Source organism: Adiantum capillus-veneris, chromosome 8 (genome assembly GCF_014529385.1).
Source record: "Adiantum capillus-veneris isolate H3 chromosome 8, ASM1452938v2, whole genome shotgun sequence".
Taxonomy (NCBI): domain Eukaryota; kingdom Viridiplantae; phylum Streptophyta; class Polypodiopsida; order Polypodiales; family Pteridaceae; genus Adiantum; species Adiantum capillus-veneris.
The window spans coordinates 71,808,727-71,830,510 of NC_140938.1; positions in this window are offsets into that span (position 1 = coordinate 71,808,727).

The window sequence follows — 21,784 nt, forward strand, 5'->3', positions numbered from 1 at the left end:
CTGTTGATAATGCAAAACCAAGGCATTCGCAAGTTCTTGCTTTGAAGAAGTCCAAACACTTGAGGAAAGCATAACCCGCTTAATTGCCTGTGAAAGTCTTGAATGACGTAAACGCTTAAAGAATTGCTTCGAAGCACAGCCTTTGTCCATGAAAGCCTGTTGACGAGCACGCGTCTGCCATTTAGCAAGCTTTCACTTGTCATTACACTGAATACACACAGAGGCTTCACATAACTCCGACATCTCAGCATTAGACAGAGGCCGCAAATCAGCCAACTCTTGCAGTCGCTGCCAAGCATGCTTTGCATCTTTGACATCCCCTCGAGTGCACTGCATGTAATGCTTGCCATAGTCACAAATGACACTTAGCACCCTCATAACAAAGCGATACCAGGCGGCATCAAGATCAAGATGCATATGAACAAGCAGAGGGGGAATAACCTCAGAAATCATGTCTCGAAAAACCTCATGTGTTAGATAAGCATTATTAACAAGAAGAGCCTGATCACAACGAGTCTACCCAAAACTCACATCTAGCAAAACAGGGTAATCATCCGATAACTGCAAGGTGTAATCAATGTTGACCTCACATACAAATTCCTCATTTTGTTGCAAATTAAGCAAATACCATCTATCCAACCGCGCTCGATAAGAAGAATGGGCAACATGCTGAAAAGTAGAACTAGAGGCATTTGGATGCAAATGCTACCATATATCAGTCATCTGAGTAGCAGCAAAGAGATTATCCCATTCTTGCCTTTCCGCAAACAATATATGTGAATTGCCACTAGTACTATCATCCATCTCAGGGGTATTATTAAAATCACCGCAAAGGAATGCACTCGAGGTCCATGAGCGAGAAGAGATGTCTCGCCATAGAGCAGCCCTTTGTTCAGATGATGTATATGCATAAATGCCCCCAAATTCGTACACATGACCATTCAACAAGCATTGAATCACCATCTAGCAGCCGTGCGGATCATTATACAAGAGAACTAGCTGAAGCTCATGCCGAACCAGCATCAATTAACCTGAGTAATCATGCAAACCAGCATATGCAATCCAATAACCTGCAAAATAAGAACACTGACCAGCAAAGTCATGCTGATTGTGTTCTTGCAAAACCACAATATTTGCCTTGCATGTATGTACATAGTGCCAGGTCAGTCGCCATTTATCCAAGTTACATAACCCACGCACATTATATGAAATGCATTTAATACGACTGTGCATTACAAACCATATTTACAACTACAAGAAACTCAAGGATCAAGTCAAGATGCCCATAGGGACATCTCCATCCACCGCATCCATGCCAGAACCCATCTGCTGAGTCAAAACAGGAAGCATGTCCATAGAAACTGCCTGAGAAGTGGATGCCTCACCCAAAAGTACATCCTTATAAGAGTGCATCGCTTTTTCCCAAGCGTCAATCAACGTGCGATTGTCATTGCATGGAAGCTACTTAAATGATACATTCTTATTGGCGTTAACCAAAGGAACATAATTACGGGAGGAAGGTGGAGTACGAATTTTCACTTTTTTTTTAGGTATCACCTACTAGCTAGCATCAGTTGACGCAACATTTTTGCCTTTCCATGCATTTACATTCCCAACATCCGCAGACGGCGGATTTTGTTTTTCCCTTTATCTGCATTAGAAGCCACCTTCATAGCCATTCGATTTAGCTTCACCAACAGATTTGCCTATAGGGGCAGGGGTAGAGGAAGGAATAGCCGAAAGAGGGGACTGCAAAACAGGTTCAGGACATTCAGATTGCATGTGACCGAATTTACTGCATCGAAAACAAGAGTTAGCAAATTTGCCCCAGTTGAGTTTAAAAGGGCGCTTGCCCACCCAAGGATCCTCTGAATCCACCATAATTCCATCCGGGGTATGCTTATCCGTATCCCACAAAATGCAAAACCTGTTAGTGTTCGCATCCAATTTCGGAGGGCAAATCACCTTGCCAAGTTGAGCAGCCAACAAAGGAAGAAAATGCCTCCACGTACGGGGAAAATCAACAATTTCCACCCACACAGGACATTTGTGACGAATAAGACTTTGATAGTCCTTCGTAAGTGCCCAAGGCAGAACATGAGTCATCTGCGTGCCAAAAAAGAGGAGAGACATCTCCAGCAAGAGGTTTCTAGCCTCAGTATCTACCAGCAGTACCTCATAGAAACCCCGAGCACCAAAATAAACGCCTCGGACAGCCTGGCGTTTGAGCAGAAAATCAACCCACTGTCCGACATCCTGCACAACGGGCATTTTGCCAGGGAAAAACAAAATGACAGCATTCATGGCATATTGCGCTACCGAATCCATTAGGTCCTGTACTGGAATTCGCACCTCAAGGGCTGATGCCTGACCATTCCAGGCTTTCCGGGCCTCTTCGAAATCTTCATACAGGCAACTTTTGATTTCAGAAGCACTCTTCGACACACTTTCCATGGCTTTACGACGCTTGAAGACGCACGAGAATACATCAACCGAACCACGACCGAAAGCTAAAGCAAAGAACTTTGTTTTGGTATTTCAACACTTTATCTATTTACAGAGACCTCAGAGATATGTACATCTCTCACACAGAACTCATACATCTGCTTTAAAAAAAAAAAAACCTTTGCCTGTAATACTATAAATTGTCCGTGATTGTCCCTGATTGTAGAATGTCTGATACTGATAAAGCAAGAGGTCGTACAAAATCTGACAGCAGCGAGCAGATACAGGTGGGCGAGAGAGGCCAAATCTGCACACGCAGTTGAACACCAAGCTGTCTCCACGTACTATCTGTGCACAGGTTGCAGAGTGCGCAGGGAAACAGTTCGCTGCCAGGGTAACGAGGGTGCAATTAAGTTACGCGTGCTCTCGCTGGTTCTCTTACCCACACACACACGCACACACTCACACACGCCCGCTGACGCAAGCACAGAGAGCTTCAGCACGGCGTAGAAGATCACGCGACAGATGGGCAGAAATTCGTCAGGTCACCTCGTGCCGCGCACACACATACACACTTTTTTTTTGTAAATCAATTTGATTTAACTAACTGTGGGAAACCTCAAAGAGAGGAAAACCCACCTAAAAGATGTACAAGGAAAGGAACACAGGAGTGTTCGGCTGTGTAAAATATCTAAAAGCATTCATAAGAAAGCTGATGCATCTCTGACGTGATATCACCAACTTCCAAGGCAAACCGCAAAGATTGCCGAAGGGAAATCTTGAAGAAAGGTAGTGGATCCGTATGAATGCGATGGAACATATAGCCATTACGCTGTCGCCATAGGCTCCAGTATGCCCAAAACCTGACCCACATGAAGAAGGCTGCAAAGCACTGCAACGCCGGCAAGAAGATACCAAAAATCCAAAACCGCTTATGGAAGACCGTTGTGGGAAAACGTAGCCGCAGACAAGCAGAAACCCGACGAAGGAATTCTCGAGTGACACAGCAATCCCACAAGAGGTGACAAACATCCTCGTCGGCAGACAAGCAACGGACACATGATGAAGAGCGGATACGGCGCCTCTGAAGAAAGGTACCCACTAGGAGCACACCAAGCAAACACCGCCAAAGAAACAAACGCTCTTTCAACGGCAAACGACTATCCCATGTTGCAGATATAATCCTACGCCACCAAATATCTGATTTATGCATGTGCCAACTAGCGTTGCAATGATCAGCAATCCAGGGACGAGGCAGAAGAAGAGCAACACACACACACACACACACACAAAACTGCACCTGTAACCAGCTGATGACATGGCAGAGCAGTACGGATTTCCACAATTCACATTGACCTACTGACATGGCAGATTTCCGCAGATTGCGCTGACACCTGCCATGTGGCAGCCTGTACCGATTTCTGCGTTTTGCGGGCTGGCAGCTTTTGGACAGCAAATGCTTTTAGAACTTGAAGCTTTTCATGTAATTGCTTTTGAATGGCCAAGGGCCTTTCAATAGGACTCTCTCTCTGGCATTCTACCACGGGCAGTGCAGAGCAAGACCCGCAGAGTGTACCTTGTTCAAGCAATATAGAGGAATATCGAAAGGGGCGCCACGATTTGGGGCCAATACTCTCTGGGGTGGAATTCCGCCATTCCTCGTCTCGTGTGTCGTGCATCTCTTTCTGTTTAATTGTTATTTGAAGTGCTTAAAGTTTTTCAGTCTGTTCTTTTTCGTTGGCACGTGGTGCCCGCCCCTGTGACAGTGAAGAAGGGCCCTGGTCGCCAAAGTCGCAAGAAGGCCTTGCGGTGCTGCTGTATGCAGTCGGAGCTACCTTTAAGTCTCTCAAAACTATCCCCTGAGTGTATGGATCAACTCCAGCCAGATGGCATGTATAGTCCGCCACAAAGATGCGGAAACACACGGCTCTCCAAATGAACCAAATTGTTAGGCTGCAGATAAGCTCCCAACAGCACACTCTTATCTTTGCTCCGCTATTGAGGTACAAGCTTTGTGGCGGGCTGAAGAGTAGGCCGGCCTCCCTGTACCACAAACATCCGGCTGACCGAAGCAATCTCAAAACTAAGTGTTGGGCCCGTGAGGGTGGACCGGGTGGCAACACCCAAGGTGTGCTGGCTAGCTGCTGAAAGTGCGGGCATCAAGTGAAAAATCCGAAGCCAAACCTACTATGCCATGGGGCAGTCCCACAGGCAGTGATGTGTCTCAAGGGGATGGTCACAGGAAGTACACACCACGAAGTGGCCTGTGCACAAACCAACTCCCAACTACACTAGCTCGATGGGCAAATAGCCACTGGAACATGGTGGCTCTCCTTGGCTGTCTGTTGTTCCACAGGCAGGCACCCCAAAAATCTGCCAAGAACTCGCACATGAGACCCTCCTCCTGCCAACGATCCGTTGCAGCAGGGGGAGCCACTCTCCTCGTTGTAAGTATGTGACATCCCAGTCGGGCTATGTACTAAAAGAAGGGGGTCCCCGGGTGATCGGCTAAAGCAAAAGGATCTCACCGAAACCGCTTCCCCGGGGTCCCATTGTACTCGCAACAGAGGGCAGCACTACCAATGTCCTGACTCAAGAGTTGACAGATCGGGGTCTATCACACAAGTCCTCCCACTAATGCCCACAACTCTGATCCATTGAAAACAACATTAGGCCACCTATGGTGCCTAAGTAGTTCTCTCTGGACCTCGAAGAACATGCAGAAACTTGTGTATGAGCAAGCCCTAACTGCAATGAGGACCTCTAGCCAAGTGAAGCCCCCCAACCAGCAGGGAGCCGCCGGCTCAAGAGGGGTGTACCACTCTGCTGGAATACCCTGTACAATATCCTGACACATGCTCTGCACTCCCCTCATGTAGCATAGGTGAAGGCTCTAAATCTCCTCAAGAAGTGCTGTAAACTACAAAAAATCACCAAAAGCATGAGTTCAACCCTCTGCCATGGGACCCTAAGAGACGTGAGGTCGGCTACCAACCATGTGACCTCATTGTGTACTATCCAAGGGGTTCCATGTAGGTGGCTGCCTCAAGCTCTTCTCAATGCATGTGGGCTCATGCTACTCAAGACCAGTCTGCAGCTCGCAATGAAACAGTCCTCCCATCTCCTATTCAAGCCCACTTTGTGCAACTCTGTGAAGATCAAACGAGTGAAAGGACTCCATGGGTCAACCGTCTGTGGAACCCGGGCACGGTCCTGTGAAGCAGCAATTCCTGCCACGGCTCCTCCCCTGGAAGGAGACCTCTGACAATGAGCTTCCCAAGGAAGGCTCTCCTGTTTAGTGTTGGGTCGATGATCCCAAACCCTCCCTGAGAGCAAGGTAAAGTAATGACCTTCCAGGAGACTCCGAGCAGACTGTGTCTCGCCCTAACCACAAAAGGTTCCTGATCAACCTCTCCAACTGGCTGATGCAAAAACTTGAGAAAATCACCACAAAGTAGCCAAAAGCAACTGGTTGGCCACTACCAGAACTCCAATGGAGCAGTTTCCTCCTAATGGATAGGAAGAGAGGAGCAATCTGCTACTCTGGTGACACATGCAAACCAATCTATTAACCCAGGTATCAAGCTGGTGTCCCAGGGAGGATCCACGGAAAGCTCTCTCCAGGAGACCAATCGAGCGTGGAAGCAAGAGCAACACAGAACCAGTTAATCCATGCTCCCGACACACAAAAAACACGTCAAGAGACTGCTCACACCTGTGCAAATTGGCCTCCCAACCCTCTAGAAACATGCCTAAGTCATCAATGAACTCATCGTCCAAAAGCTCATCCCCCCCAATAGCTAGTTGTAGACCACAGAAACCAACCTCCTACAATGACAGCCTCTTCCCCTTGCGAGCAGTACCTGGCTGTACCCACACCTGTAGAGAGTTGACACCTCTCTAATCCATGCATCTGAGAAGCCCATCCGATGCATAGTGCTCAAGGAAGCCCAAGTCAACTTTGTCATAAGCCTTCTCAAACTCGAGAAGGAGCACCACAAGATCCTCTTGGGCACATAGACGTTCATAGGGGTGGAAAGAGTCTCATCGGGGGCATCCAACTGCAAAGGATCAAAACGGTTCGGTCACCCACGGGACCGTACAGCATGCTTATCCCTGGCAGCGACGACCATGTACCTACTGCTTGTGCACCCGTCTCTAAGGAGGTGCCAGTTGAAGAATCCTAGGCCTCTATCTGATATGCCTAGCAAGCCTTTGTAGATTAAGTCTGTGCTGCAGGTGGGGTCTTGCGAGGACACGCCTTCGCAAGATGGCCCATCTGTTTACATATGAAGCACAAGTTCAGGTTGTCATGAGTACTCAAAGCTCATGGTGGATCCATCAACCATTCATTCTAGGTAGCCAGACTACTTTCGGGAGAGTGTGGGTGTCATGAACCAGAGCGCGGACTGTAGGTACTGCCTTGGCAACGACTAAAGATACCATGCGCGATGTCTCTAAGACGGTCCCAATCTCGGAGCCGATCTTGGATATAATTGGAGGTATTCTCTCTCAAGCCAGACCGAGATGGGTAAGTCTGCTTCCTCAACAAGAACAACAACGATAGGGTCGAAACCATGGTGCTACTGTCAAAAATGGGCCATGGCTGCTCGAGATGGCCAACAGGCTCATTGAAATGACCTTGGTCGCCATCTCGGGAGTCTCAAACTCACGCTGGTAGTCGCCGCGCTTGAGGATCTGTACGCGATGATCTTTCCTGTGAGAAGTCAATGACGTGGCCTTACCAACTTATGGAGCACCGGCCGAGAAGCCTAAACCCTAGAAGAAGAAGATGCAGAAGAAACACCAACTTATGGGTTCCTGTTGTCGGGGCCTTAATATTAAATGGGCCCTTATGGAATTTATAAATATAAAATTGCTGGCCGCGAATTCTGCAATTTCTGCTATCACGTTTGGGTAGACTTGGTGCAAGCTTTCAGAGGCAGATGCTTTGGGAACCTGATGCTTTTCGAACTTATGCTTTTGGGGCTCTGCTTTTGGCATCCCTTGTACTCTTTATAAGTGCCCGATGGGCCAGTCTTTGAGGCCCTACCAACTTATGGAGCACCGGTCGAGAGACCTAAACCCTAGAAGAAGAAGGAGATGCAAAAGAAACACCAACTTATGAGTTCCTACTGGCGGGGCTAAATATTACTTTGCTCGTACACCCTCGCCCTCTGCCCAATTACTCAAGTGTTGCTCCAGAATAGATGCATACAACCGTGCCAATGTGTGTCCAACCATAATAGTGCGGTAGTTCCCAGGCTCTGTAGGGTCACCAGCCTTGTAGATGGGCACAATATTAGACAACCTCCAAGTCTCAGGTAATCCCTCACACATGGCACGATTGAACAACACTGCGAGAACCTCCTTCAGCATATCCCTGGCATGTATAAAGTGCTCCGCTACTAGACCGTCATGATCATATGCCTTCCCGGTCCTCATCCTGTCGATGGCCCTTTGTACCATCTCAGGTGTAAAGAAAGTGCTTGTAGCTGAGCAAGGCTTGGTAGGGTCTGGAAGGGGTTCCTGTCCAGGAACCGTATATAATGATGTCGCATATTGGCCCCACACATCAGGTGAAGTAATCACTGGTGGAGGGGAGTGCTCATGGAAGAGTCGCCATGCCTCTCTTGAGTCCCTACTCAAGAACATCTGATATAAGTCTCGCTCCATCTGAGCTAGGTAAGCTCGCTTCTTCCGTCGCACAAGTCGTCGGAAAGCAATCCGAGACTGTCTGTAAGTGATGACTCCTAAAAGAAGATCCCTCTGAAGTTGGGCTCTCATCTCTCTGCACTCCTCATCATACCAACTATTTTGGGGCATGCTGCCAGAATGTCTTCTCTTGCCCGGCTGAGTGTGTGGGTATGCCACTGATGCAGCCTCATGCAGTATCTCAGTCAGTAGAGTGGTGCACTCCTCCACTGAGAGGCCTGTACCATTTGTGCCAACTGTGCCTTCCAATAGACGGTCCCAGATCTCCTCTGTATAAACGAAATCAGTCTCTGGTGTAAATGTATAGCGGGGGTGACCTGCCTCCTGATGTCTGGGTTGTACTATACTGAAATTTAACGGACAGTGTCAAGAGAGCATGATCTACTGCTATGCCCACTGACTTGGCTCCCACTGTGAAATCCTGAATGCAGGGGACAAAGCTCGGTTGTGTCATAACATAATCCACTGTACTGGCCCCATGTCTGTGTGGAAAGCATGTGAAACCGGCTGCTTCGAGAAATCGTTGTAAGCCATTAAGTATGGTTAATCCATGTGTAGTCGTCATTTCCATGAGGTATCTCCCATACTCCGTCTGCTCTCTGTCATCTGAGCATCTATCAAGTCCCAGCTCACCCACATCCAGCTCTCTAAGCATCTCATCTGAAGTGTCGTAGAAGACTGTCTGCGAGTTGCCCGTTCGGGCATTGAAGTCCCCTAGGAGAATGATATCACCATCCCTAGAAAACTCCCATATGTCATCATCTAGAATAGAGAAAGGCGACTGCCCTCTGGATGCAACATACACGGATGTACTTGGAGGAAAGTAACATATGGCAATATATAGGAATTGACCTGTGTCAGCTCTCAGTCTCACCCACATATATCTAGCATGATCATCTCTTCGTACAATATGCAGTAATGGTTGTAGTTCCTCTCTGAATAGCACTGCTACTCCTCCTGAACCTCTACTCCCATGCTCAGATCTCGCATTTGTCCTGTGAGCTATCTCCCATCTGTATCCCATCACAGGTGGCATTACCTGTCCAGGGGCTTGATGAGTCTCTGAGAAGAATACAATATCCTTGTCTTTGAAACTGTCCTCAAATGCACCCACGTCCAACCTCATAGACCCATTACAATTCCAGGTAGCCATCTTCAGTGTGGTCCCATAGGTCTCGCACCGTCATGCAGTGCGCCGCTCTAAAATCACCACCCGTCCATCTCTGTAAAAGGCTATCTTTCCCTTCTCCCTTGCCGCTATAATCTCTGGCATTACCTCTCTCATATGTGTGAGCTGTGAGAGAGTCAGGTCATCCCCGAGGAAAATACTTGTCTTTTTGAGAGTAGGCCTCTTCCTCAAGAATTCCTTCTTCTCTTCCAACGAGGGGAAGCGTAGTATGAGAGCTCTCCCCTTTGAAGACTCTCCCGTGCCGACACTTTTCTTACCTACCCTCCATGCCTTTGTGTGCAAAGGCTTCTCCATCCCCATCATGGATGTAAGGCTTGTGACCTCTTTCTCCACATTGTTTATGTCCTTGAGACCGGTCACTCTCACATGTAGTGCTCGCATCCGCCTTCTTTGTTCCTCTTCGAGGGTCGTGTTGATAAGCGTCGGTGTACAAGGGGTTTCTTGACCTTTCCCTTTCTTGGCGACCTCAATCCATTTTTCAGCCTCGTCCGCCTTTTTCTGTGTCCTTGTTATCATCTCCGCCCATGAAGATGTCTTTGCCACACTCAGTTTCTCTTCCTCTGTGATCATCCTAACCTGTTCCTTGATTTCCTTGATTTCATCTATTACCGAGGGCTGAAATTCACCTTCCTCTAGTCCACTGCTTACTCTATCCGCAAGCTCCTGTTTAAGGGCAGAGACTTCTTTTTTGAGTGTCCGTATCTCGGCGTTTGGGTTCTCCTGTTTGAGGGCTGAGACTTCTTCTTTGAGTGTCTGTATTTCTGCGTTAAGGCTCTCTTTCTCCTCCTTCCATTGTGCGCCTTCATTGAAGACTATCTGAAGGAGGTTAGCCTTCTCCTTCCACCATCCTTCCATCTCTGTTTTCCACTCCATTTCCCTCTCCATCTGCGCCATCCGCTTGTTTGTGAGAACAAAGGTTGCCTTTGCACGCGACTTGCAAACAGGTGAGACATTGACGGCTTCCATGTCCTGTGCCGGCTCCTGTGCAGGGGAGATTGCTTCCATGTTTTGTTGTTCAAGAGATGTACCGGGCTCACTTACTTGCGGCCTATGCAACCAGCAAACACGCGGCCCCCTACTGGGTCAGCTCGCGGCAACAATTTCGCATCTGCTAGAGCCCCACAGGCTCCGCCAAATATCCAAAGAGAGCCTTAGTACATGTCCACACACAAGCAGCCTCCCACACCAAGCTCCCCCGTTGCTTGCAATAACCAACCACCCCCTCTGTGCACATGAACTTGACACCAAAATGTTATCTGCCTCTTTGTTGAAGCTCCCCCTCTGGTTAAGCTGCCCCCTTGCCTATGTTAAAATAGGCTTTAGTGTACGATCGTTTAACATATGGCTGGACAAAATTCTGTGCGCGTAGCCTTGGAGCCTTTGTAGTATCATACGGATTGCTGGGAGCATTTGCTGCGCTATCAACTGCTCAGCCCCTCACGACGCCATCACTTGCTCTGTGTGTGTGTGTGTGTGTGTGTGTGTGTGTGAGAGAGAGAGAGAGAGAGAGAGAGAGAGAGAGAGAGAGAGAGCGCTTGCCATGTGTGCTGGCTGCATTTGTGCATCTGCAAAGGGACCCACTTCTTGACAAGCTGCCCCTTTTTGCTTACATGAAGCTAACCCCCTGCTTAAGCAAGGCGGGCTGCTACAATTGATTAATCAAAAGCTTAGATTAAAGGGGTAGCGTACGTGAGCGGAAGGAAAATCCACGCGGCAGCAAGAGGAGGACCCAGGAGTGACGAGAGAGAGAGAGAGAGAGAGAGAGAGAGAGAGAGAGAGAGAGAGAGAGAGACGAACCTGGTGTGTGTGCCTTCTGTCGACTGCACGCTCTTTGCCCCCTGCACGCTCTGCACCTGTTGCGTGTTCTACACAGGCTGCAAACCCTGCACCTCTTGCTCCTGCAGGACCTGGCTTGCGCGTGCATCAGCCTCTGTGCGGCAGTTAACCCTCTTGTAGAGAGAGAGAGAGAGAGAGAGAGAGAGAGAGAGAGAGAGAGAGAGAGAGAGAGAGGACACGACTCGGCGGAATTCTGAACCAATACGCGTTTGCCCCAAAGACTAGCACCTCTTTATTATCACTTCAGGATGGAACAACTCCTGATGGGTCCACCTCTTCAAGGTTTGCGTTCAGATGCCTCAAAGACTCGCCCATGGGGCACTTATAAAGAGTACAAGGGATGCCAGAAGCAGAGCCCCAAAAGCATAAGTTCTAAAGGCTTGCGCCAAACCTGCCAGTGGAAATCACGGAATTCCATAGGGTGCCAAGTATAGCATTGTCAATGCAGAACGTGGAAATTCCGTACAGTCAGCCCGCCAACAGTTTTTATAGTTTTGAATTCCCACCGTTGGAGTAAAGCAGGGATGCCCCCTGTCCCCTACTTTATTTGGTATGTACATAGATGAGGTATCAAATTACATTGATAGAGAGGGTGACAGAGGTGCTCAACTTGCAGGGTCATGGATCCCTTTGTTGTTGTATGCAGATGATATTGTATTGATAGCAGAATCACCAGATGGAATGCAGAGGCAGCTAGATGCATTACATAAATTCGCGGAGGACAGTGGATTGTCGGTAAACTTGGGTAAAACCAAAGTTATGGTGTTTAACACCACACCGCAGTGGGTTAGGAGATCAGCACCTACATTTGCATATGGCCAGGATACAGTAGAGTACACAGATGCAATGATGCATACACATACCTTGGTGCGGTATTTGCAGGACCGAAGTTTACTCTTAAGAAAGCAGCGGATGCTAGATTGTCCAAAGCCTCTGTGGCCTTGGGAGGGTTGGAGAGGATGTGTTCACAAGTGCAGTTTCAGGAACCACGAACAAAACTTTGGCTCTTTGATACTGTGGTGGCTTCGGCTATGCTTTATGGGGTCCAGATGGATCAGGATAATTGGAAGTCAATGGAGAGACCTTTGGTATCTATGATTTCCCGAATGATTAGAGCCAAGGCCTCCATACCACACGCGATTACCCGAGCGGAACTAGCTGCCCCTCCGATAGAAATTGAAGCTCTTACCAGATAAGTGTCCTTTATACATGGTTTGTGGGATACAAATAATTGCCGATATACTAGACTGGCCCTCGAATCCTCTCGACAATTAGCAATGAAAGGGGATACATCATGCTGGTATGCACAACTGTCCTCGTGGTTTCAGAGACACGGGTTCAGTATGGAAAGATTACCCCCCTTCCAATACTCTCTTGAGGCTCCATCACTGGCAATTACACGAACGGAGATTAATAAAATCATCCGTCAGGATCTTATACAGTTGGATACTAAAGGACATGGGTAGAACCTACACAAGAATTGGGCACGAAGATGGCCGACTACAAAGAAAACTTCCTACAGCTATCTGAAGATGGATTTGTGATTCGCCCGAGCTACATGGATACCCACCTGTCTCATGGTTTGAGATGTGCTATTGGTCAGATTCGTACATCCTCACACCAGTTGGAAATTGAATTTGGCAAATTTAGGGGAATCCCACCTGAGAGCAGAGTTTGCAAGTTATGCGGAATGGAGCCGGAGATAGAATTACACTACATATGCCATTGCACTGTATACTATGAGATACGTGGGCGCTTCCATTGCCTATTTAAAGAAGGCTTTGGACCTCTTGATAGAGTCATGCAATACCAAGATCAAAGATGCTTAGGCTTGTACCTACTGGAACTACATTGGCACAGGGATAATCTAATGAGAAGACAAAGAGCACTACAGCCTCAGAGGCAGATTATTGATTTCTTCGGATAGAGAGAAGCAGGAGTGGAAGGAGAAGCAAGAGGCCAGCAGCCAGCACAAAGGAGTACCCACATTCATACCAAAGGCACCCTCATTGACAGGGCGATTGAGCTTAGGAAATCGAGACGACCACAACTGAGATGCAGAAGCACACTTCACCGAAGGAGACTACAACAAAGGATTAGAAGCATTCTAGCCCGACACCCAGAATGCTCCTAAGAATTTTATTTAATACTTTATATTTAGTTTTTCACATTTATTTTCACACTTAGTACTTTAGTACTAAGGTACCCAGACATTGTAACAGATTCACTACTTTTGTATCAATTTGGTCTCATAGGTCATTCTAGCCTTTTAAGGATATTAATATAACATTTCATTTCATTTCATCTGTGTGTGTGTGTGTGTGCGTTTTTATGTTTTTATGAAGTACTAAAAATGTTGTCAAGTGTAGATTTTATCTTTCTGTCCGATCACTTGGCGGAAGTGATTCCAGACTGCTCCCTTGCCCTCTGCAAACCAGAGCACGATCCTGTCGACATGGACAAAGAGCAAAGAGATTCTACATGAAGTATCTATTTTTTCCCCTTTTTCATAAGAGAACCGATCCTACGTCAACCTACATATGGGAGCTATGGAGTGGGATGAAGAAATGAGAAGAGAACGAGGAAAAGAAGGTATAGGAGTTTGATTTTTCCCTTAAAAGCTCTAAAAACATGATTTTTGACGCTTTTCTCTAGAGATAGTAGCTCCCAGATGGATGGGGGCCTTCACATGACTGGAGGTCCTCATCGTAGTTCGTGCTTGCTCAAAGTCCGTACCTCCCATGTTTTTTGAGATCCAGGGAAAGGGTCGCCTTCACAGTGTCTCAGTAGAGGCTCCACAGGTTGCAGAGTGCTGTTTTCAAAGGATACGAGTAGTTGGCATCTGTGGGAAGACTTGTGACATAGATCCCGACCCAGCAGATCTTGAGACACGCCACTGTCGGCTTTGGGCTTGGGAGAGTTTCCCTCTTGGCACGAGTGCAGTGGGACCCTGGAGAATGGTTTTGGAGAGACCCCTTCTCTTCAGCCGATCACCATGGGATCCCCTTCTTTCAGTACACTGTTTGAGTGGGGTGCCGCATACAAGCAGCACGGAGAGAGACTCATCTCGTTGCAGCACTTCAATGGCAGGAGGAGGGTCTCACAGCTGAGTCAGATTTTTGGGAGCAATTGTGGAACTCCAGACAGCCGTGGCAAGTCACTTTGTTCCAGTGGCTAGTTGAACATAGAGCTACAGCAGTGGGGAGTTGGTTAGTACATAGTGGCTTTTCGGCATCTTGTGTAGCTTGCGACCATCCCTTGGAGAGTCAGCGTCGCTGTTTGTGGGACTGCCCCATGGCACAGTAGGTTTGGCTTCGGGTTCTCCGCCTAATGCCAGCGTTCTCCACAGCGAGTTAGTACACTTGGGGTGTTGCAGCCTGGTCCACCCTCTCAGGCCCTGCGCTCCATTTCAAGCTAGCGTCCACCGGCAGGATGATAGTGATCCAAGGGGGTCATCCTACACTTCAGCCTACCACAGAGCTTACCTCCCAGGAGTGCTGCAATGAGAGAGAGGTGTGTTGGGAGCTCATATGTGGCCTGACACTCTGGTTCATTTGGCGGGCCCGCTGCTTCCGCATCTTTGAGACTCGCCGTGTTCCATCGGCGGAGACTATTCGTGATTTTTGGTTGGAGCTGATTCACACTCGCAAGGGTCACTTCAAGAGACTTCAGGACAACTCCGACCGCATGCGGAAGCTTTCCTACGAATCTGGCACCCACGGCCTTTCTTCACCATGGTCCAGGGTGCGCCCAAATGACATTACTGGCCACCCGTGTGGCTTTTTCCTCCTCCCATTTTGTGATTTAGCCTCATTGTACATATCACTCACTGGAAGAGTCTTCCCATGCTTTTGATGTAGCCCTATTTTGTAGAGGTGGTTTGTAGCCCTATGGGCAGGTTTTATTAACTAATAAAAGGATATTTTTCTTGGAAAAAAAAAAGTCTAGAAGCTCGGTTGCTGCCCGCCTCTATCCAAGCACTTTCCAAATGCCTCAAGTGTGGCCACTCAACTATGAATGGAACTGAGTGTATCTGCTGAAACGATGGAAAGCCAGCATAGTAGAGGATGATTTGGAGATGCGCCAAAAGAGTCTTTGCAATCCCTTGAAGGATTTAGCGGGCAGATTGGCTGTCACCAGGCAACTCCACATCACCCCTGTAGGAGATCTAGTGGCAAATATACCACCATGACACCTCCCCCTATCTCATCTCGGTTCATACCACGAAACCCTAAAAACGTAGCAGAAAATCAGCCCCCACTTCAATCACTTTTCGGCGTGCAATTACAGAGAATTTCCTGTAGCATCATGCCCTTGAGTTTCATAAAGTTTTGTGCACCCTGCTTCCTACATGTTGACATGTCAGGCAAGTAGCTCTACTCCCGCCATGTGTCCTACTTTCCACTTAATGAACCTCTTGAGCACGTGAATTTTTTATTGATTTATGTCCAAAACAAATATTGTCGTTTCATTAATTCACTTCACACACAACCTTATAATCAGCTTGGTTACATTTATAAAGGTCGTCCACGCCAATAAACTGGCGCACAAACCTTCGGATCTCAATGCCGACCAGCTCAAACACAAGCCATGCACCGGTCCTGGCTCATTTCACATTGGACATGCATTGTCCTGGGACCTCCAGGCCTTGTCCACTTTCATGTAGCAAGCGCCTTGAGGGAGAAGAAAGAAAATAAAACAAAATAAAAATAAAAATGGAATAAATAGACAACAAAATACGCCTCTTGGTGACACAAACAATCTAGATCACCAACTTCTTTCAAAAAGCCACACCTGCATCCCCTGTTACAATTTAGAGCAGAGTCACACTACAGCAACCAGAGATTGCTCGGCCCTGCCGGCAGCCTCGAGCAACCGGGAACCATGCCGTAAGAGTATATCAAAAGGAGATTCAAAAGATAAGGACATGGCATCAACAGGCTAGAAAAAATAGAATAGAGCAGGCATTTTCGATCCGGCGGCTATTCTCCGTGGGATCTGGACCCCATAACCAGCTACGCATTCCATCATACACCCTCAGTTGGGGAGGGCTGGAGCTAGCTGGACATATAGATCTCAAGATTGTATTTCCAGAGATATAGTTTTATGCCCATAAATTTAGAGCTCCATCCCATCATCATCATTACTCCATTCTCCAGATAAGTTTTACTTTGGTAGCATTCATTTTTATACTTTTTACTCTTCTAATGGATATTCAAGAGGGCATACTCATGTACATTGATCTTTCTCAAACTGACTTTGGCCCCTAGAAGATGTTAATATAGCTTTCTTTTTTTTCTCGGATCATGTATTCTGTGCACTCACAGACATCTAGAATGCTCTATAGAGCCACTAAAGTAAGACCAAGAGCCTCAAGGCTATGGGTACCGCTCATGGTGGCATGTAAGAGGACTATGAAATGAACCACTGCAGTGGAGCATAATGCCATCTGATATGGTGCTAAGCCAGAATCATGAAAGCTTGGATGCGACCAACAATTCACGAACGAGCGCCTACCCTTCTCCACAGCCCTGAAGGAGCCAGCAGAGGATCCCATTGTCAATGTAAAGTGTGCATAGACATGACACCACATAGTGATAGCAACACAATTAGCGCATAGATGATCACAAGAATCCATATTACAAGCTTGTAAAACACATATCTTGAAATGACACACTCAGTCCCACTTGACTAGAAATCTTGCAAGATTGGACTGTTGAGGAGACAACGTACCCATCCTGCACACAGGTACAAAAAAGAACTCATGTTAACAGTCTTGGGAAACAAATTAAGCCCATTATAGAATACTACTGAACTATGGACATAAAGAAACAATTTGTTTTGAACTCGCATCTTCAAGTGTAAAAGCTATCAGCATGCATAAACCAGACGATTTCAAGAAGGAGACTTGCCCTTTCTTAGAAAATACGAAAATAAAACTTAAACGATTTTTCCCTCCCCCCACTTCCAAACTTGGTAACATTCAAATTAAATAAAAACAAAAATTCACGTTTTCTAAAACCAAGCAAGTGACCAGATCATAAAGTCATCTGCACAAGCTCAGAATTGCAAAGGTTCTACACATAAACTAGCTAGTATGATACTGTACTAATAATCGCTTACCATATGTATCTGCAAGGAACCATATGAACAGTGAAGAGGAATGAACTAGACGGGCAGATTTCTAAACAGTTTTGATTGTTTGGGGGTATAATCTCTTGGCAATATGATGTTTGAAAATGGCCCATAATTCCAGGTGCCTTGATGAAAGTGCAACTTTTAAAGTGATAACCCCCCAGGCAGGAAGAAAAAGCTTCGAACTGTATATATTGTACCACACGGCATCAGCATAACCCAATTCTTGACTACAAGGGCCTGAAGCGCTTTCGTTATCACACAATGCACATTAAGGGTTGCTTATCAGTTGGGCTAGCTACAAAAGCGCGCACAACTTCCCCAATGATGAAATATGTAAATCAAGGCTGAGAACATTGTCTAACTATGAAAGTCAATGGGTAGTAGCAGCAGAAGATGAGCAGGATGGTTGACAATAGCGGTAGCGTTTGTGGACATGGAATTGGTACATTTCCGGGTACACCTCTCGAAAACAGCATGATCAGCTTCCTGGAAACGGTATGAACAGCTGGTAAAACTCCAACTGGTGAATACCTCTCCAAATTCAATCCCTGACTTCAATAGAGGTCGCCATGGTCAAGGGAAAAGAGAAGGTACATCAGGTCCAAGAAGGGGCTGCAATGCATACACCCAGCAAAAGGGATGTTGAGGAGCTCTAAAGCACCACCAGAATGGTCCACCTCTGCAACGACACACCCCAAAGGGGTCATGTACAGCCTGCAAGAGAAGATGAGAAGGGTTGTGGGCTGCTGCACCAAAAACACTGGGGAGAGAGAAAAGAAAGAAAGAAAGAAAGATTTTTAACGTCTATGTCAGGCCGAAATCGGCCTATGAGACAAATCAAATGTACATGGTGTGTATGTCATCCGTCTATCGGAAAGACAAATGAAACAAAACTGAACTGAATGTAGGTAGTGGAGTATCTGAGGAGGGATGGAGCTCTATCTCTAGGGGTATATGCATGTCTATATGCTCAAGGTAGTACAATCATGAGAATGCATCAAGCTATCTAGCTCCATCCTGTACTAATGGGGGGATGTAAGATGTGGTACATGGGCGGGTCTGGTGCCAAGGCTACCCGGATGAAAGCTGTAGGGTCGGCCCTCATCTGAGCCACTCGCTCCTCAGTGGCACGGCGCTCCCGGGCTCGGATCTCCTCGATCTGTCGGTGGTGGGAGCTCGCGCCCCTGTAGCCTGTGACTCGTGGTCGTCGTCTAGCTCGGCTCACCTCCGCCTGTGGGAGTGTCACTCCCCTCTGAGTGTCTGGTGAGGGAGGGGCGGCAATCCTCTGAAAGAAGTCTGTGAGCTGCGACTGTCTCCCCTCTGTCTGTGTAGCTGTGTGTGGCTGTAGTAGTGTGTCCCGATGGCTCTGTATCTCTAGTAAGAAACGTCCGAGCTGTCTCTGATCTCGAGAGTCCATGATCTCTCGGAGAGTGGGCTGTCCTCTGAATAAGGCCTCATACCTACCTCTGATCTCAGTGTATGCTCTGCATCTACATACAAAGTGCTCCTCACTCTCCACCTCCTCTGTGCAGGCTCTGCAGACTCGCTCCTCCCTGGGAACACCAATATGTCTCCCGATCTCAATCTCTAACCTGTGTGAAGCCACTCTCAGCTGACCAATCGCCACCCGCGAGCTATGTGGCATATATGTGTCCATGTAGCGTGGTCTCTGTATGAACCCCCCAGACAATATGGTGAGAAACTGGTCTCTGTAATCTGACATCCTCGTCCCCAAGCCAGGTGACTCCCAGACTCTCCTAGTGTATAGCTGCCACAGATCCTGTCTCAATACCAAGTTCCTCTCACTACGAGAGAGGTGAACATATGGTGAGTGGGGGTCGTACTGGAATGGTGGTAGGCTCTCCATGTCAAGACCGTGTCCCTCAAACCATGCTCTGACCTGTGAGTACCATGCTCTCTCATGCCCACTCTCTGATAGCTGTATAGCTGCCTCAAATGCTCTACGAGTAAGTCTGTCAGGGGGTAGCTCTCTCATCCTCTGGATGAAGCAGACTGTCTGGAATAGTGCCTCTACAACCATAGGTGGTGTGGCTCGGCTCTAATAATGTCATGTGGCACTGTCTTCTTGCTGCGGAGCAAGCGTGAGATCATACATACCTAAGGCCTCTCAAGCTGTGTCCACTGGTCAGCTGTCAATCCTGGTGCCCATACTGCCGCCGAGTACATTGAGGCCGGGGTGACTAAGGTGTCGAAAGCCACCCCTTCGTGCGGGGCTCCTGAAAGTGTGCCTGGTGGCATCTCCGCTCTAGCATTGCCAGAGCTGCATATCCTCGGGTGAAGCTGTCAGCAGCAGCCTGCCTCATAGTGAAGGGTCCTGGTAGGCTGGTGAATGTGATGCCAAGGTAGACATAGGAGGTGACTACATCAACCTGTCCTCCTGCTGCTGTGAAGGTGGCAGCGCTCCTCACTGCACTGGATGTGTGAAAGATCATAACCTTGGTTTTGCCAAGGTTCACAGTCAACCCCCTGTGTGTGTTGAATTCGTCCAAGGCCTCAAGATGGCGTTGCAAGCCCTCGGGTGACTCTGAAATCAACACAATATCATCAGCATATAACATGATGTGGACCGGAGTACCTGCCAAGTCGCTCCCCTCTCCTCCTGCTCGCAGTATGTAGTCGGAGATCTCGTCGATGTAGAGCCCAAAGAGTGTCGGGGAGAGTGGGAATCCTTGCTTAACACCAATGGTGCTAGCAATGGTCTCTGAAAAACCGCCTGGGCAACGAACTCGACCCGTCACCCTCTCGTAGAGAGCATATATGGCCCAAATCATCTCTGTTGGTACCCCAATGCTGTGAAGGCGTTGGAAGAGTCTCTCGCGTGGGACTGTGTCAAAGGCCTTGCGGAAATCCACAAAGCAGCAGTAAAGCCTCTTCTTCCGTGCCTTTGCCCCATCAATGAGGCAGCGCAGAACGAAGATGTGATCAGTGGTGGAGAAAGCTCGTCTGAAACCTGCCTGGCCTGGAGCTCGTAAACCCTCGATCTCTGCGTAGCAGCTGAGCTGTGCCTCAAGTACTGCTCCATATAGCTTGGCCATCGTGTGGCCAATCATGATAGTCCTGTAGTTCCCTGGGTCCAGGGTGTCGCCAGATTTGTGGATAGACACTATGGTGTGCTGTGTCCACTCCTCTAGGAAGCCCTCCCCTATAGCCCGGTTGAAGACATGTGCAATCAACGGCGCTATAGTGGAGGCCGCATAAATGATGTGCTCACTCTGTAATCCAGTATGGTCAGCTGATCGTCTGTGCTGCATGCGGCGTATGGCCCTCTCTACCATCTCTGCTGTAAAGAAGGAAGAGCACGTGGGGCGTGGCTCGTGTGGCTGTGGGATAGGAGGCTGCCCTGGCACCTCATAAAGTCGCTCTGCATAATCATGCCATATCTGTGGATCCTCAATAGCTGTAGTCGGACGTGGCTCGCGCAGGGTGCGCCATGCCGTCACGCTATCCATGCTCATGAATAGGCAGTATAGCTCAAGCTCCTGTGCCTCTTCGAATGCCCGCTTTTGGCGTGTCAGCGTCTTCATATGCCGTCTGGCCTCTCTCTCTGTGATCTCTCCTAAGGCTCGCCGTGCACGGAGGCGTCGGTATAGCTCTCTGCACTCATCATCATACCAACGGTTCTGAGGCATAGTCCTGGGGGGGGAGTGCGTCCTGTGTGAGTGGTGTGTGGAAAAGAGCTAATAGCTGAAGTGTGGAGAACGGAAGAGATATGTGATGTGAGAACTGAGAGTGGTGTGGATGGGTGGAGGAGGCATAGGCCATGCTCGACCTCGGCCGAGTAAAGAGAGGCTAGCTCATGTGTGAAATGGATGGTGGTGTGTGGAGTGTGTGCTGTGGAGCTGTGTGGGATGGTATCTCCGGTGATGGAGAAAGAGAGGTATGTGTGGTCGGCTCCGATGGGTATGGGTGGAATGGTGAAGGATGTGATAAGGTGTGTAGCCTCCCTGGGTCCCAGAATATAGTCGACTGTACTCCCCCCTCCCTCTGCAACTCCATGTGGCATACAAGTCAGGCCCCCTGAGGTGGGCCACTGGACCATCCCGTTATAAATAACGAGACGGTGCTGGGAGCCAAGTCGAAGTAGATGTCGTCCGTAGGCTGTGACTGGAGCTCTGTCTGCCGTATCTCTCATAGTAGCCTCCTCATCTAGAGTGTGTAGTGCCTCTGGGTCCTCGTGGTCATATGCCTCACACTGCTCACTGCGCGTACGAGCATTGAAGTCTCCCATAAGGAAGACTTCACCCAGTGTGGAGTACTCCATAATCTCCTCCGTGAGGCATGCGTACGGTGACTCCTGCTCAATAGGGGCGAATCTGGAGCCTGTGGGAGCAAAGTAGCAAAGGGCAATGTAGACGATCCTGTCTCGTGAGAGCTCGAGGCGAATCCACATGTAGCGGGCCTTTGGGTCCCAGGCAACAATCTGTAGTCTGCTGTGAAGCC